Below are 16,218 nucleotides of genomic sequence, written 5' to 3'. Positions count from 1 at the left end.
AGAAAAATTAAGTTTAAAATTTCACTTAATTATTTTATTGGCGATTCCGTGTTAGTGTTGAATATATCATTAAAATCTGAAGTAAACCAGCTATTAGCGCTGTTGAATATGTTGGTAATCTAATGCGTGGTCAAAATCTAAACCTGTTGCCAGCAAATGGAATGCAATCTCCCTGAAACTCTAAGTATCTTGATCCAATGTGGTCCAAACACAGAAAAGTGCTTCTTTAAGAAATGCCTTTATTTGCTTGGACGTTATAGAACCCTCAAAGCATGCATCAGTAACCAAAAAGACCCCCCCACACACACAAATACTACCTTATTAAATTAAACTTTGTATTGTATTAATTAAACTTTGTATTCTAAAATATTTAAGCTTTCAACAAGTGTACGATCACTGAAAACTGGGTTTCAATGTGTCCAATATATAATGGGTGGCAGCGCAGTAGCGGGTGATGCAACCTCCCTGAAATTAGTTTTTGCAGGTTGGGATGTCTGATATACATTCTAAAATATAGTTCTTTAACACTGTATTTTGCCTCACTGTACTTGATCTCTATCCGACCCGATTTAGAAATACTGTACTAATAATAGCTCACAAAATAATTTACAAGCCCTTTGCTTTGCAGTTTAGACTACTTTGTTGCCTGTCCATTTTGCATATGGTTTGCAAAGTTGTAACAATCAATGACGAATATAAAAATTCAAAATAATAACCTGTTTTTCGTTTCTTATTAATATATCAAATAATAAAAAAAATGTTATTTTATCTATCGCCAACAATGAAAACATGTGCTTTCCACGTGGTCTCCACTGCTGCAGAATTCGCTACAATTAAGCGGTGAAAATGGCCACACAATGCCGACACCGGTAAACGTAATAAAATCCCTAAAGCATGGGGATGAATCAGGCATTGAGTAAACGGGTGTACCAAGATGGCCAACCGACCTGATTCTGACGGTGATTGGCTGGTTTAGAAGAAACTCGGACGTGACATCACTCACCCGGCCTGTAAGATGTGTGGTTGCTAGGAGAGGTGAGGCCGTCAAGCCCAGGAGCGGTGGACAGTTACAGGGAATTTCAGTGTGGCCTGCTAGCTGGCGGTCGTATGGTGAGTTTCGTATTCTAGAGATAAAATAACTTTATTAGAAATGACTATTGTCAGACAGCTAGTCAAGTAGTTATGTATTTTAGCGGGTGTGTTTATGGTGGCTATAACCTAATCTGTGGAGTGAGGGTGTATATGACCGTAATGGCGGTGCAGTGCTCGTGTCCTTTATAGAAGATAACGTTTCTTATCTTAAACAATATAAATATGAGTCTCTCCCAGCTTCTGCTATTTTTTAACATGCTTTGCTTGTAACTTTTTTTGTTATGCTTTCTTTATGAAAGAGTGAAGTTTGACATCACTGTCAGCATGTTGACTATAGTTTAGCAATATGGTTTTTGTTTTTGAACTGTTTTTTACTATTTAGCTAACTTTTACCCTTTATTGAGTGAGGATCTCTGCCTAAAGGATACCAAACCCACATTTTTTTTCTTTCAGGATTCAGATAGCGCATGCAACTTTCTAATTTATTCCTATTCTCAATTTTTCTTATCTTTGTATCTATTTTTTTTTAAAATAAAAATTATAAGCCTAGGAGATGGCCCATTTTTTGGTCCAGCACATGAGTAGCCACTAATAAGCAAGCACTACCCAGGGTACTGAACCAAAAATCGTCTGGCTCCTTTACTTAGATTCCTGCCTTTTCAAATAAAAAATATATAAATAATAGGAGTAAATTAGAGTATGCTATTTTAAGCAACTTTCTATCTGAACCATGAAAGAAAAACATTTGAGCTTAGTATCCCTTTAATAATGTTAACCCCAGTTTTGTCTGTTTGAATTATGCCCACACCTAACCTCTGGTTTTATGCTGAACCCTCACCTTTTTATTTTGCACTGTAAAATATAGATATAAAAAAAACGGAGGAGCAAGAAGTAAAATTGTTGGGCTCCTCTAAATCTGTAAAACCTCAATTATTACTATAATGTATTTCTGTATACATCTGGTGTCCCTGTAAACTATCTTGGTGTCATATCCATTTTTAGATAATTTGCAACAGTTGTTACTTTATGTACATAGTGAGCTTGCCTATTCATTTAATAGAAGCTGCGCCATAATATACAGGTGGCCCTCGTTTTACAACTGTTCAAATTACACCATTTCAGAATAACAACCTTTTTTTCCAGTCACGTGACTGCTATTGAGAAGCAGTGCATTTATTAAAATAGCCAGTAGGTGGAGCTGTCCGCTGGTGTTGCAGCAAAGCCAAGCAAGCTGAAATTAATCAGTTTAACCAGACCTGAGCTATCGAGCAGATTTCAAAGGAACAAGATATTCCTGTCTATAAATCAGTCCAGATTGGAATGCATAGAAAGAACTGTTTGCAGAAAAATGCAAGTGAAGTCTGTGTTGTGTAATTATTTTATTAGGTTTATAATGCTGTTTAGCATTTAAAGTCTTCATTTCAAAGCTTTCAAAATAATGTATTAGGTGTTACTTATGACAATTTTGAGAGGGGCCTGGAACCTATCTCCCTCACTTCCCATTGACTTACATTATAAACTGGGTTTCGATTTACAACCATTCCTTCTGGAACCTAACTCCGGCGTAAACTGAGGGCTACCTGTATTAATAATATGAGTATATATAACTATACTGAAAATGTTACTTTGGTACATCTCAGGCATAATACTTTGCAACATTGTAATATTTTCGGTTATTTATAAATGTTACTTTAGCTATATATATATATAGCACAAGGTAATTGCATAAATATAAATTAATTTAAATAAATAGTCTAGTCAAAAATAATCTTTCATTATTCAGAGCATGCAACTTTCTAATTTACTCCTATTATCAATTTTTCTTTGTTCTTTTGGTATCTTTATTTTAAAAGCTGGAGTAAGCTTAGGAGCCGGCCCATTTTTGGTTCAGAACCTGGGTAGTGCTTGCTGATTGGATGACTACATTTACACACCAATCATCAAGTGCTACCCAGGTGCTGAACCAAAAATCGGCCGGCTTAAGTTTTTTTTTTTTTTTTTTTTTTTTTTTTTTATGAAGATACCAGAAGAACAAATAATTAATAATAGGAGTAAATTAGAAAGTTGCTTAAAATTGCATGCTCTGTCTGAATCATGAAAGTTTTTTTTTTTTTATTTTTGGCTATACTATCCCTTTAATGATGCGGTGTGTGTGTTTTTAGCCATGTGGTCAGTAAAATCATCTGGGAAGAATACTGTATACTGAAAGTGCTACTTTGGTACATCAGGTTTGGTACATTTTACTTTTCTTACAAATCTAGATAGGTCTGTATATAACTCAATTAATTTTATTTATTTTTTGCATTTACTTCTCCCTGAAACGTTCAACTGCAATACTAATAGAAGTATAACTTTCACATTTTTAATCCCCCCCCCCCCCCCGTGAATCATTGCAAATATTTATTCTTAAAGGCACATTAAACACCTTAAGATGGTAATATAAAATGTGTGTGTGTGTATATATATATATTTTCATTATTTAGTTTGTTCTGTTTGCCTGCAATTCCATTCTGAAATTGTGAGCTTTTCAGTTCCTGTTAGAAATTGAAGTTCAGAACACTGTTTTATTCCACACGGCCATTGGCTGTACACTAGTGATCTATTTATAACTGTTCTTAATTGGCCACAACAGAGAAAGAGAAACCCAAGTTATTACATGACAGCACCCATTGGTTTAGACACTAAAAGTTTACACTTATTTTGTCAATATTTAAACAAATAATGAATACATCTACAGGTTATTGTCAGACTAATATTTTCGTTTAATGCATCAATTGAGTGTTCAGAGCCCCTTTTAAAAATCACTAAGGATTATTTTACTGTGTGTAATATGGTACTTTAAAATGGTAGCAGGTGTCTGGAGGATAGTCTGTCCCTTATTTTAGTTTAGTGTTTTGAAGAAAGATATCCCCAAGAACAAACACATTAACAAAGCCATAATAGCCCTTTCAGTCTTACTGGTTAGGAGTTAGCTGGAGTTTACAAATAGCTACTTTTTTTTGCATACTCAAAAGCCAAAATAAAAGTCTAGCATCTGATTTGCTTGTTTTTATTCACAACTGTAACTAAATATTCTAGAAGCAAAATTCAATATGATATACAGACTTGTTTGTTCATTTGTTGTTATAAGGGCTGACACTGTAAAATAATGTCAACAGAAATAAACTTTACCCTCCGTTTAGTTCTGATGAATCAAAATAGGCAACCCATTTATTTCAGGTTGATGACTTTACTGAAATCTATCCTGTTCTGTAACTGGTGCTGAGTTTTATTGGAGTGTGCAGAGAGGAGGCTAGGGGGTGTGTTGGTGGGAGTTGCCTGCATTCACTGACAAATCTTGAATAGTTCTTTGTAGCTGAACTATATGTTCTTTAAGGCATTTCAGGCTTAGCAGATGTAAATATTCTATAGTAAACAGAATCGTGTCTAAGCATGTCTGTCAAAATAAAGGTCCCTGAGCAAATATTATACAATGTTATAGTATGTCCTAGAAGAAATATTCACCTTTTTTATATAATGCAGTTGCACAACTTGTACAATGTTTGTAATATGATAATGTCCAGTAAAGATTAATTAAATCCTAATATCTGACGTGCGTGTTTTTGTTGCTGTAATTACCAGCTAGTGGATGGTTGGTATCAGTTTCGTGTTTTCTGAAGTATTATTTTTCCAGCTTGTTGAAAGATCACTTATTTGTCAGTCTGACGTTTCCTCATTTTATATATTGTAATCCTGTTAGGCAGTCTAAAAAGTAAATAAAGGTTGGTTGATTTTTTTTTTCTTTCTAATGATTAATATAGTTATATTTGCTTTATGATTACAGGGCCTAATTCTTTAGAGCATATCATTTTAACACAAGCGGCCCTGCTTTGCTATGTTTTTAACCCCCACAAAGGGGTTAAACACACAGTTTAAAATACCACTTTGGTCCTCCTCAGGGGTCAGCTCTGGGGCCTGTTTTGTTTAATATAATATTCCGAGATATCAGCAAAGGGCTACAGGGGAAACTGTCTGTTTGCAGATGATACAAAAATTTGTAACAGAGTGGTTGTTCCAGGGGGGGTAGACAAAATGAGAAGTGATACACAACGATTGGAGTATTGGACAAATGACTAGGATCTAAAGTTTCAGATGATTTAAAACTTAGTAAACTATGTAGTATTGCAGCGAGTAAGGCTAGCAGAATGCTTGGATGTATTGGTAGAGGTATTTGCAGCAGAGATAGTAAGGTTCTTATGCCACTTTATAGATCATTAGTTAGGCCTCATCTTGAGTATTGTGTGCAGTTCTGGAGACCATATCTTCAGAAGGATATTAACAAACATGAATCTGTGCAAAGGAGGGCTACCAAAATGGTACATGGTCTAAAATGTAAAACTTACCAGGAGAGGCTCAATGACCTAAATATGTATAGATTACAGTAGAAAAGGGAAAGCGGTGATATGATAGCAACTTTCACGTATATTAAAGGGCTTAGTAAAACTGAGTCAGTGAGTATTTTACATAAAATGAAAATTCAAGAACAAGGGGGTCATGATCTCAAGCTGAAGGACAGTCTATTCAGGAGTTATTTGTGGAAGCACCTCTTTACAAAAAGGGTGATTGATTCATGGAATAAACTTCCAAAAGAGGTAGTAATGATAAACACTGTGGGGGACTTTAAAGGGACAATGAACACAAATTTTTTTCTTTCGTGATTCATATAGAGCATGAAATTTTAAGCAAATTTTCTAATTTACTCCTATTATCAAATTTTCTTCATTCTCTTGGTATCTTTATTAAAAAAAAGTCCAGTAACCTGGACAGCACTTGTTTTATTGGTGGATGAATTTATCCACCAATCAGCAAGAACAACCCAGGTTGTTCACCAAAAATAGGCCAACATCTAAAATTACATTCTTGCTTTTCAAATAAAGATACCAAGAGAGTGAAAACATTTGCTAATAGGAGTAAATTAGAAAGTTTCTTAAAATTGCATTCTCTATCTGAATCACAAGAGAAAATTTGGGTTCAGTGTCCCTTTAAGAATGCCTAGGAAAAACATAAGACTATCCTACAAACTAGATAATTTTATACTTTTAGGAAATTTTTGGCAGGCTTGATGGGCCATGGGTCATGCGACTGTTGTTGCTAATTGGGTCAGAGACAGGTTTTTTCCGCTCGGGAACAGCAGGTCTCTGCAACGCTTGAGCAGTACTTTAACTATGTTTTTAACCCTATTGTCTGGGTTAACCATATAGTGTTCCAGGGTCCCTAGTGTTAAACTTACATGCTCTAACAAATTCGACTTTAATGGTCCTTTTTAAATGGACATTATGAATCATCATTTACAGGGTTTTAATATTTTTCATCAAAATATTACTTCTAAAAAAACATTGTTTCCTTTTTAAAGTGCTAAAGGCTTTACTACTTCCAATGTTTTCCACTGCTTTACAGATGCGGCCTTTCCTTGTTGGCACTGGACTGGTTGCAAGCATTCTTGCAACTAATCTAGTAATGATCTGAAAATTGCTAATCCACAGTGCAAACTTTGGCACTTTAAAATTAAATTAATTTTGCTAGAAATAAAAGCAACAATTTTAACATAATCACATCTTAAAAGAATAGTTAATGCAAAAATTAAAAAGCCAAGCTGTGTGTACATATGGGAGTGGGCAGAATCTTCAATTCAAGCTTCGAAATAAGAAAGCACTATCTTCTACCATCGTCAAACTTTAGTGACAAAAAGTATGTCCGCTCCAGCCTCTTTACTTAATTTTGCCATGCAATTAATCCATGTGTGTTTTGCTACATTTTAATGTTTGTGTGTTTTTTTTTTTGTTGTTGTTATAAATCATTTTAAAGTGAATGATGCTAAAGTGCCCGGTTTTTAAAAAATTGATTAAAAACAGGGGCACTTTAATTTATTAAAATTTCACTCGTGTTGTGAAAAAATACTTACCTTTTAATTTTGACAGCCGAACCAGCTTCCACCGCACGTCGCAAAGCCTCTTCCTGGGTCTAAAATGAAGAATCCGGCTTACTTTAATCACGGCGTTGAATCAGACACTGATTCCCCGGGGGGGGGGGAAGCCGTGATTAGAGGATGACCTATCCATCATTTCTGACATCAGAAATGGCTTGCGACGACCGGAGGAAGCTGGAGCTGCTGTCAAGTTTAAAGGTAAGTATGTATTTTTTCACAACAAGAGTGAAATGTAAATTTTGATGAATTAAAGTGCCCCTGTTTTTTATTAAAACTTTTAAAAACTGGGCACTTTAGCATCAAAATTTACATTCACTTTAAGCTTCTATGTCTATTTGCTGATGGGGATGTGTGTAAACCTGCAATTACAGAATTTCTAATCATGGCTCCCCTTCTAACTTGGCAAAAAAAAGTTACATTTATAACAGTAGAACTAAAAATATTGTGCGTTTTGAAGACAGCTTCTTTTTAATCCCTTCCTGCCATTAGGATGTTCCATGCCATCCTAACATCCGCTGAGCTTTAGCGCTGTTAGGACGGCGTGTAACATCCTAGCCGTTCTGCTGTACTGAAGCAGCTATGGCTTCCTAACTGGGATCACGGACTGGAAGGCGTGCCTAGCTTCATAGGCACTCCCCCGAGACCCGATTCCCATCATTGAAATCACGTGATCACATGTACAAACGTGTGATTTATTAATTTTTTATTTGTTTACATCTGAACTTTTGTTCCGATGTAACAAATAAGTACCAACAGGAAGGTATTAAACCATTTCATCTGTTATGTGGCGTACGTCAATCCTCCCCAGATATTTCCGACCATGGAGCTTGACTGTCCTTGTTCGTTGGGCAGCATTGCACACTGGTCATAGAGTGCAATGGTAAATGTAGGCAGCATATTGCTGCCCACAAGACACAAAGCCAAGCGGACAGGGGTAAAGATTTACGCCATAGCGGACTTTTCTTAATTTTGGCCCATAGTGTTCTCCCCAGGACCTCTTCTTTTTTTTTTTTTTTTTTTTTTTTTTTTTTTAACCCCTTAATGACCACAATGTACCCTGTATGTCACTGGTCGTTAAGGGTTTTTTCAGGACATAATAGCACAAGTCTAGCAAGAACACGCTATTAATGCACTCCCTCCAGCAGGCTTTGTGGAATAGAGCAGTCTCAACACTGATGGCAAGACCGCGCTATAAAACAATCAAGTCCCAAAAAAAGGCCAGTGACATACAGGGTACGTCGCTGGTCCTTAAGGGGTTAATGGGTACACCACCCAGATGATTTTACTGGCCATCCAGCTAACATTTTAGCCAATAATAACATTTTCAATGTTTATTGCACAGTTTTATATCAGTTTGTGAAATGAAACTTAACACTTTAAGGACACAGCTTTCAGTTTGCTCAATTGTTTTATGATGGAAAAATTCCGTCATGTCCTTAAGAGGTTAAGTATTTTTCTTTTGTTCAGATTGAATGATCTATCATAATACCCTATTTGCTTTGTTCTTTTGGTATCCTTTGTTAAAGGAGCAGCAATACACTACTTAGAGCTAGCTGAACGCATTGGGTAATTCAGTGACAAGAGTCATATGTGCAGCTACTAATCAATAGCTAGATCCTAGTAGTGCTTTGCTGCTCATGAACCTACCTAGGTATTCTCTTCAATAAAGGATAGCAATAGAAAAAAACAAATTTTAGATAATAGAAATAAATTGGAAAGTTGTTAAATAAAATTGCATGCTCTGAATCTTAAAATAAACCTTTTTGGGTTTGATCTCCCTTTTTAATTTGTACTTTGCATAGCAGAAAATATTGTAAGATGAGAAAGTATTACTTTTGAATGCCACCTGGCAACATTTTATGTGGAGAACACAGATTGTAATATCAAATGTTTAATTCCTTTTTTAAGCACAAGTTTTTATATATAATTTTCTTTTTTTTTTTTTTTTTTTTTTTTTTTTTTCCAATTTTGTGACTTTTGGATATGAACAGACCACTGGAAGAATAAATGATTTGTCATTAGGAGTGTATCTTTTCAATTTACATTTCATCCCAGGTTTCATAATAAAGTGCTATGGGTTTCATTATAGTCTCTCTGCCAATGATCCAGATCTTTCTGTATGACACTTATCCTCCTTACTTGTATCAATAGTTGTCTGTCCTGTATCTCATCATGATTGGCTTATTATATAAAGTTCTGCATCTCCAAAACTGAGCTCCTTCTCTCCAACCCCCCTACATCCATTATCCTTACTCGCCAAATCACAATTAATAACCTGGTTTTCACTTCCATCTTCTCGTGCCTGATGTCTTAGGGGCACATTTGAGTTTGCTCCTCACATCCAGTTTTGGCCAATTTTTGTTGCTTTCATCTTAAAAACATATCTCTAAAGTTGAACACTTTCTCAAAAAGGCAGAACTAAAAATGAAATCCAATCTCTCATGTACCATATGACTACTGTAATTCAGTCTTCTCTGGTTTGCTCTCTAGTATTTTGAAAATGCGTCTACCATCCTTCTTGCTCCTATTGCTCATTATCTACTGCACCTCCCTGCTGATACCTTAGCCTTGAGAATACAGAATCTTGTTCCTAACATAGAAGGCCATCATGTAACAAGTAGGCTCTTACTCGCCTGTTTCACTCTTCCCGGGACATGCTTCTTTTCTACTCTAATTATCTTACATTCACATCTACAGAGGTTTTTCTAGAATTTGTGCTCTTCTGTTTTCTGCCTCACTTCAAAACTAAAGAAAATTGTTGAGCAATAGCATTGATTTTTTTTTTTTTTTAATTATTGTCTTGTAAAGCTTAAAGGGACAGTATACACATTTTCATATAACTGCATGTAATAGACACTACTATAAAGAATAAGATGCACTGATACTAATATAAATATTACTTTGTTTTCAGAGGGGAGGCCCACCACCTAAGACTTTGAAAACTCCTGAGCTATGCCATTTATAAGGTTTCACTAGCTGTACAGTGTGATATTGGATTTCTTGATCAGGCTATCAATTGTCTTAATTAGTCTTCTGGTAGTATGAAGCCATGAATATTTAAGAAGTTGATTAGACACAGGGAAAACCTTCTGTTTCAAAGCTAATTACCAAGGGCTCTAATCTTTCTTATTGAGTTTTTGTTGCTTCAAGACCTATGCTAATGTTAGACAAATTAGTTCTTGTGCATGTGTAAGAACAATTGAGCGTCTTATTAAACTATTATCTTCATATGCTTATAGCAATTGAATGGATAGATTAAATAAATACTTTTTGGGTTCCTAATTTTTCTGTGTCCATATGAGGCTTTTAGACAAACCTACAGAGAATAATCTGGACTATTCTATCCCTTAATCAACAAAGTCAATTTATGTCCACGTTTAATTTGAAGGATGTCTGCCTTCCTATTTATAGACCATCTCCAGTTTCTAAGATTTGCGTTTCAGGGCAAACTTTTTCAGTTTGTGGCAAGGTGGATTTGATTGACATCATGGTTTTGAAAGGTTTAATTTTTAGAATATTAACTTTTCAGATTATTTTTTCCAGTTATATCAGACAATTACAGTTTGGTTATAGCTCATTAGATAGAGAATAAAGAAAATAAGATGCTATAATTCCTATTGCGTGCAGCAAACTAATTACGGACTCTGAGTCGCTACTATGTAGCTAAATACTGGAGGAAACTGCCCTATATGAAACAATAGCCGGCGGATATCGGCAACAACAAATGGCTATATTTAAATGATGTGACCAGCCTAGCACTAACAAATGAATACAACAATTGTTTACACCAATCTATATAGTAGCAAAAATGCACTAGCCCTGAAATAGTATCAACCGTAGTAAATACTAATGAATGTAGTATCGGCAATACAATATCCCTAAGTTTAAAAAAATCTTCTTTTGTTGTATTTTATTAATGTTTTTAACATAATAAATTAATAAAAACATTCACAATTGCGAATATATATTCACCCTTTACATTATTAGGGGAAAACAACAATGAGATGATGAAAGTTCAGTTATTTTTCATTGGTTTCCAATTTAATAACGAACAGTCCAAGGGTTCTGCGAATAGACAAAAAGACAAGGGATCATTGTCAGAGTATGGCGTAGTTTTTAATTTTAAGGTGCTTTTAGCTACTTAAACCATAAGTTGGTGATCGATGGTTTGCTCTGGAGGAATGTAATCCTTGCGATCCTTTTTCACTTCTGTCGTCTGTTATCTGGATTTTCACTTTCGGCTCCCTTCTCGAACTTGTTAGTTTATATACCGCCTCTAAAGTGGATTGCGGTCAAACTACGGATGCCCCTACGGGTCTAAAGCAGAATACTGCATTTTGGCTGCAAGCCTTTATCAAACTCTGCTTTTCAGTGTATCTGTAGCCAACTTATACCCCCATCTTAAAGGGACATATATTTATTTTTATTTTTTTAAATAAAAATTGTTCATACATGTGAAAGAATAGAGAGCCTTAGTATAAAAAGCCTCTAGTGTTACATAGTACTGATATGATTAAATATGTTATGCGTTTAGTTTGTGGGAAGAAATTAGTTCATATATTTAATTCTTAATTGAAAGTTAAAAGCCGCTATAGCTATTCCGTTTACTTATGGCTACATAGTAACTGTGCAAACTCAATACATTTTTTATATACATTTTATCTAATAAAGCTAGGTGAATATAAAAATCTGATCATACAGGGTTACCTATTCATATAGTAAGTCCCATTTTTTTTATTCTATTACTGTCTATTTTAGAGACATTCTTTTAGAAATGAATATATATTTTATACACTGTTATTGCCAATTAGACATATTATGTTATTTTTTTTAAATCCCTAGGTTTTCCAATTTTTTTTTAAAATTTTTTTTTTAAATTTTTTTTTTTTGGTGCTCATTTATTCATATTGTCTGTAAGAATATTCTTTAAGGGTAGTAGTGATTGAAATTAAGTGCTTGATAAGGGTTCAATAACAGAAAATATATTTTAAATCTAGAATATCTATGTGCAGTAAGTAGTTGCTTGGGTTACTTACTTGTGCTCTGTTAATGTTGATACATTCATAAGTGGCTCAATCTAACGGATAAAGTGACAATTTAATAATATTCCTAAGACGATGTAAGGTTATTATAAGTTTTTAAAATTTACAATATCTAGTTTTATGTGTTAATGTTCTATATTAATAACCTAATAAATCACTAATCTGACAAAAACAACTCGGTTCTGTTTCCTGATTTAGTCCTTTTGGAGTAATGGTTTCAAGTTTATATATCCATTGGGTCTCGAGTTTTAATAATTCTTTGTTCTTATTCATTACTCTCCAATTATTCTTCAACTTGGCTATCCCTGTATATGAAACGTGTCCTATATTTGCTTTATTGCATGTTTTAAAGTGTCTAGGGATTGGTACAATTTTATTTCTTTCTGTATCGCAATTCTCTATGGACCAGTAATGTTCTCTTATCCTATCACATAGGAGTCTCTCTAATTCCCCTACGTACTGCTTCTCATATTTACATTCAAGCAAATATATTATATTTCTGTCTGTACATCTGATTGTATCCCGTATTTTATATATTTTTTTTTCTCTATGCTTGTTGATTGTATTTCTTTTGTCTTTTTAGCATGATTGCATGCTTTGCATGTGAGGCATGGATAGAATCCCTCTAGTTTTTTCCCCCCATAGATTTTTATCTACTGTGTTTTTTTTTTTTTTCTCTCTCTCTCAGTGGGAGCTAGTATAGACTTCAAATTCCTTGCCCTTTTGTAATCTATATTAGAATAGGTGAATATTTACCAGAATTTCCTATCAGTTTTTAGTATGGGCCAATGTTTATGTATCTTTTTTTTTTTTTTTTTTTCTAGGACATGGTCATTCTTGTGATATTTTGTTATAAAAGGTAGAAATAGTTTATTTTCTTCCAAATTCTTATTGATTTTCTTTTTTTGGGTTGTTTTAGCTTATCTCTATTCGTATTCTCCACCATTTTTGTAATCTTATCTATTTCTTTTTCCTCATAACCCCTTTCTATAAACCTTTTTGTTTTAATATTTTTGTTAGATCCTTAATCCTCTTAATTGCTACAATTTTTTTCTAATTCTCAATATTTGACTTTTAGGTATATTCTATTTTGGATAATAACTTTCTTGGTGTATGTAATTGTTAGCATCAATGGGTTTGAAATAAGTTCTAGTGTTTAATTTCCCATTGTTTACAAAGATCTTCAGATCTAAGAAATTGTTTCTTTACTTCTCTCACTTGTAAATTTTGATATTTTTTTTTATTGTTATTCATTGCTGTTAGGAACTCCTTGAAAATCTCACTTCTGGCCCCTTCCCTATAATAAATACACAATCAATGTAGAGGACCAGATTTGTCGCAAGTTCCTGGGATTGCAGAAACTCCTCCCCTAACCCCATAAAGAGGTTTGCATAACTTGGGGCAAATCTGGTCCCCATCGCCGTGCCACACTGTTGATAATATTCATCCTTGAATGAGAAATAGTTGTGGGTCAGTATATAATTTATCCCCTCCAATATAAATTCTGTCTTTCTTTTAATAATTTATCTTCCTCTAAAAAGTGTTTAACTGCTGCAATGCCATCTGTACACATCACAAGAAGCCAACAGAAAATTCTCCTTTCTCTTTTTTTTTTTTTTTTTTTTTTTTTTTTTCTAGAATATTAAGTACATCAGTTGAGTCTTTAAGATGCGATGGCAGTACTTTAACATATTTTTGTAAGTATGTGTCTAAATATGCTGATAAATTGGATGTGATTGTTTGTTTTTATACCGGAAACTATTGCTCTACCCGGTGGTGTTACCAAGTTCTTATGAATTTTGGGTAGATTATAAACTAATGGGATCTTTGGAAAGTCCTGATAGATGTAGTTCCTTTCTTTTTATTGAGGATTCCTTCTGTTGTGGCCACATTAAATATATTATTTAGAACTGCGTTTTAAAACGTGCAGTTTTTATTTTCTTATATTAGGTTCTTGCAAAACTCTATTACACATGTTGTTGTTGTCATATTCTTGTGAGTCTAAGATCACAATTCTCCACCCCCCCACACACAATCACAGTCTCCAGATCAACTTTTCACCCCCCCCCCTTTCTCCTCACTCTTAGGCCGTTGTGCAGCTCTATTACACTCCAACCTATTTTTGAGTTTTTTGAAACTTAGTGAATGTGATGGGTTGATTCTCTGAACCAAGATTTGCATGGGAGCAATTAGAGACAGTAAAGTCAAAATAAATCTCATGATTCAGATAGGACATACAATTTGCCTCTCATCTAACAGGCTTCATTCTCTAGGTATCCATTGTAGAAAGTATGTATAGGTAGGCTCAGGAGCAATGCTACTGTGAGCTAGCTGCTTGTTACTGGCTCACCAATTGTGTTCAGTTAGCTCTCAGTAGATCATTGCTCTCATTACTAAAGAATACAAAGAAAATTAAGCAACTTTGATAAAAGTAATAATGAAAATTGTATGCTCTGTCTGAATCATGAAAGAGAACTTGTGAGTTTATGCCCCTTTAAGGTCTGTATGTTTATTTTAGAACTGTTTTGCTGTAAAGAAAGTGCATGTTATTTCTGCAGACACAGTCACAGTTTTTGAGAACTTCAAAAACAATAATATGTGCTAGAAAAAAAATCTAGCCCATATGTTGTTGGTTTTGTAGGTCTCACAACTGTGGATTCATGGAATTAGTTTACAAAAAAAATTAAACATTACAGCCATGAATAATAACCTCTTACTAGAATTAAAAACTAATCTTTATTTCAGTATAAATATATAACCTTTGGAATTATAATGTATCTTAAAGGGACAGTCTACAATATTTTTTTTTATTGTTTTAAAAGATACATAATCCCTTTATTACCCATTCCCACAGTTTTGCATAACCAATACAGTTATATTAATATACTTTTTACCTCTGATTACCTTGTATCGAAGAACCTTTTGACATCCCTCTGATCACATGACTGTGACTATATAAAATCTATTGAATTGCATTTAGCATTGTGTTGTGCTAACTTAAATAACTCCCTGTGCCTGAACAGTGTTATCTATATGGCCGAAAAGGCAGCAGCATAAATTTTCACCAAGTTTATTTGGCTATACAAAAGCCCACAACGTTTCGGGGTATTACCCCTTAATCATGTGGATACAGTTTAACACTGAATTGCATCTTTATATACACAGGTGTAATTAGGAAACAATTAGCAAACAGCCATTATTTTAACCAATTCATATTTACACCACCATCTAGTGGTCAATCCCTAAACTTTACAACCCAAGGGCGTGAATAGAGACCTAGATTGGTCTATTTTTCTTTGAGATTATTTAATGATTATGTTTATTCTTTGCAATAGACTGCTTCTTTCTGTATCGATTGTTAAAGAATAAAGAAATAAAGATGTAATTTTAGAGATTGACCACTAGATGGTGGTGTAAATATGAATTGGTTAAAATAATGGCTGCTTGCTAATTATTTCCTAATTACACATGTGTATATAAAGATGCAATTCAGTGTTACTCTGTATCCACATGATTAAGGGGTAATACCCCGAAACGTTGTGGGCTTTTGTATAGCCAAATAAACTTGGAGAAAATTTATGCTGCTGCCTTTTCTACTTTATCTACGGTTTGGGTTTGCAGGATCCCTGGCAGCGTGCAGTTGGTACATGTGTGCTGGACTTTCCTTGACTTTGTATTATCTATATGGCCCACAGTCTCTTGTTGTGAAAAGCAATTTAAAAAACATGTGATAAGAGGCAGCCCTCAAGGACTTGAAAATTAGCATATGAGCCTACCTAGGTTAGTTTTAACTAAGAATAACAAGAAAACAAAGCTGATTTGATAATAAAAGTAAAATGGAAAGTTGATTAAAATTTAATCTCCTATCTGAATAATGAAAGTTTAATTTTGACTAGACTGTCCCTTTTTAAAGGGGCATTGTACACTTGATTTTTCTTTGCATAAATGTTTTGTAGATGATCCATTCATATAGCCAGTCTTTGTAAAAAAATGTATAGTTTTGCTTGTGCTGATTTTCAGACTCCTAAACAAGCCTCAAAGTTTTAGATGCATATGCTTACATACTAGTTTACAAACTACGGCTGGTCTCTGTTTTGTCTAATCTTGCTTTTCATATGA

At 34.2% G+C, this 16,218-nt stretch overlaps 1 protein-coding gene across 1 annotated transcript in view; it reads left to right on the top strand.

Annotated features, from left to right (window-relative positions):
* The first annotated feature begins 1,010 nt into the window (after nt 1–1,010).
* Nucleotides 1,011–16,218, top strand: part of TTLL4 (tubulin tyrosine ligase like 4) — a 388,835-nt gene continuing 373,627 nt past the window's right edge. The window contains exon 1 of the mRNA XM_053712432.1: nt 1,011–1,110. The gene's annotated coding sequence lies outside the window, so the exon portion shown is untranslated. The remainder of the gene's footprint in view (nt 1,111–16,218) is intronic.

This window comes from Bombina bombina, chromosome 1 (genome assembly GCF_027579735.1).
Source record: "Bombina bombina isolate aBomBom1 chromosome 1, aBomBom1.pri, whole genome shotgun sequence".
NCBI lineage: Eukaryota > Metazoa > Chordata > Amphibia > Anura > Bombinatoridae > Bombina > Bombina bombina.
Note: the sequence above shows the minus strand (reverse complement) of the source record. Positions and strands in the feature narration are given on the sequence as shown.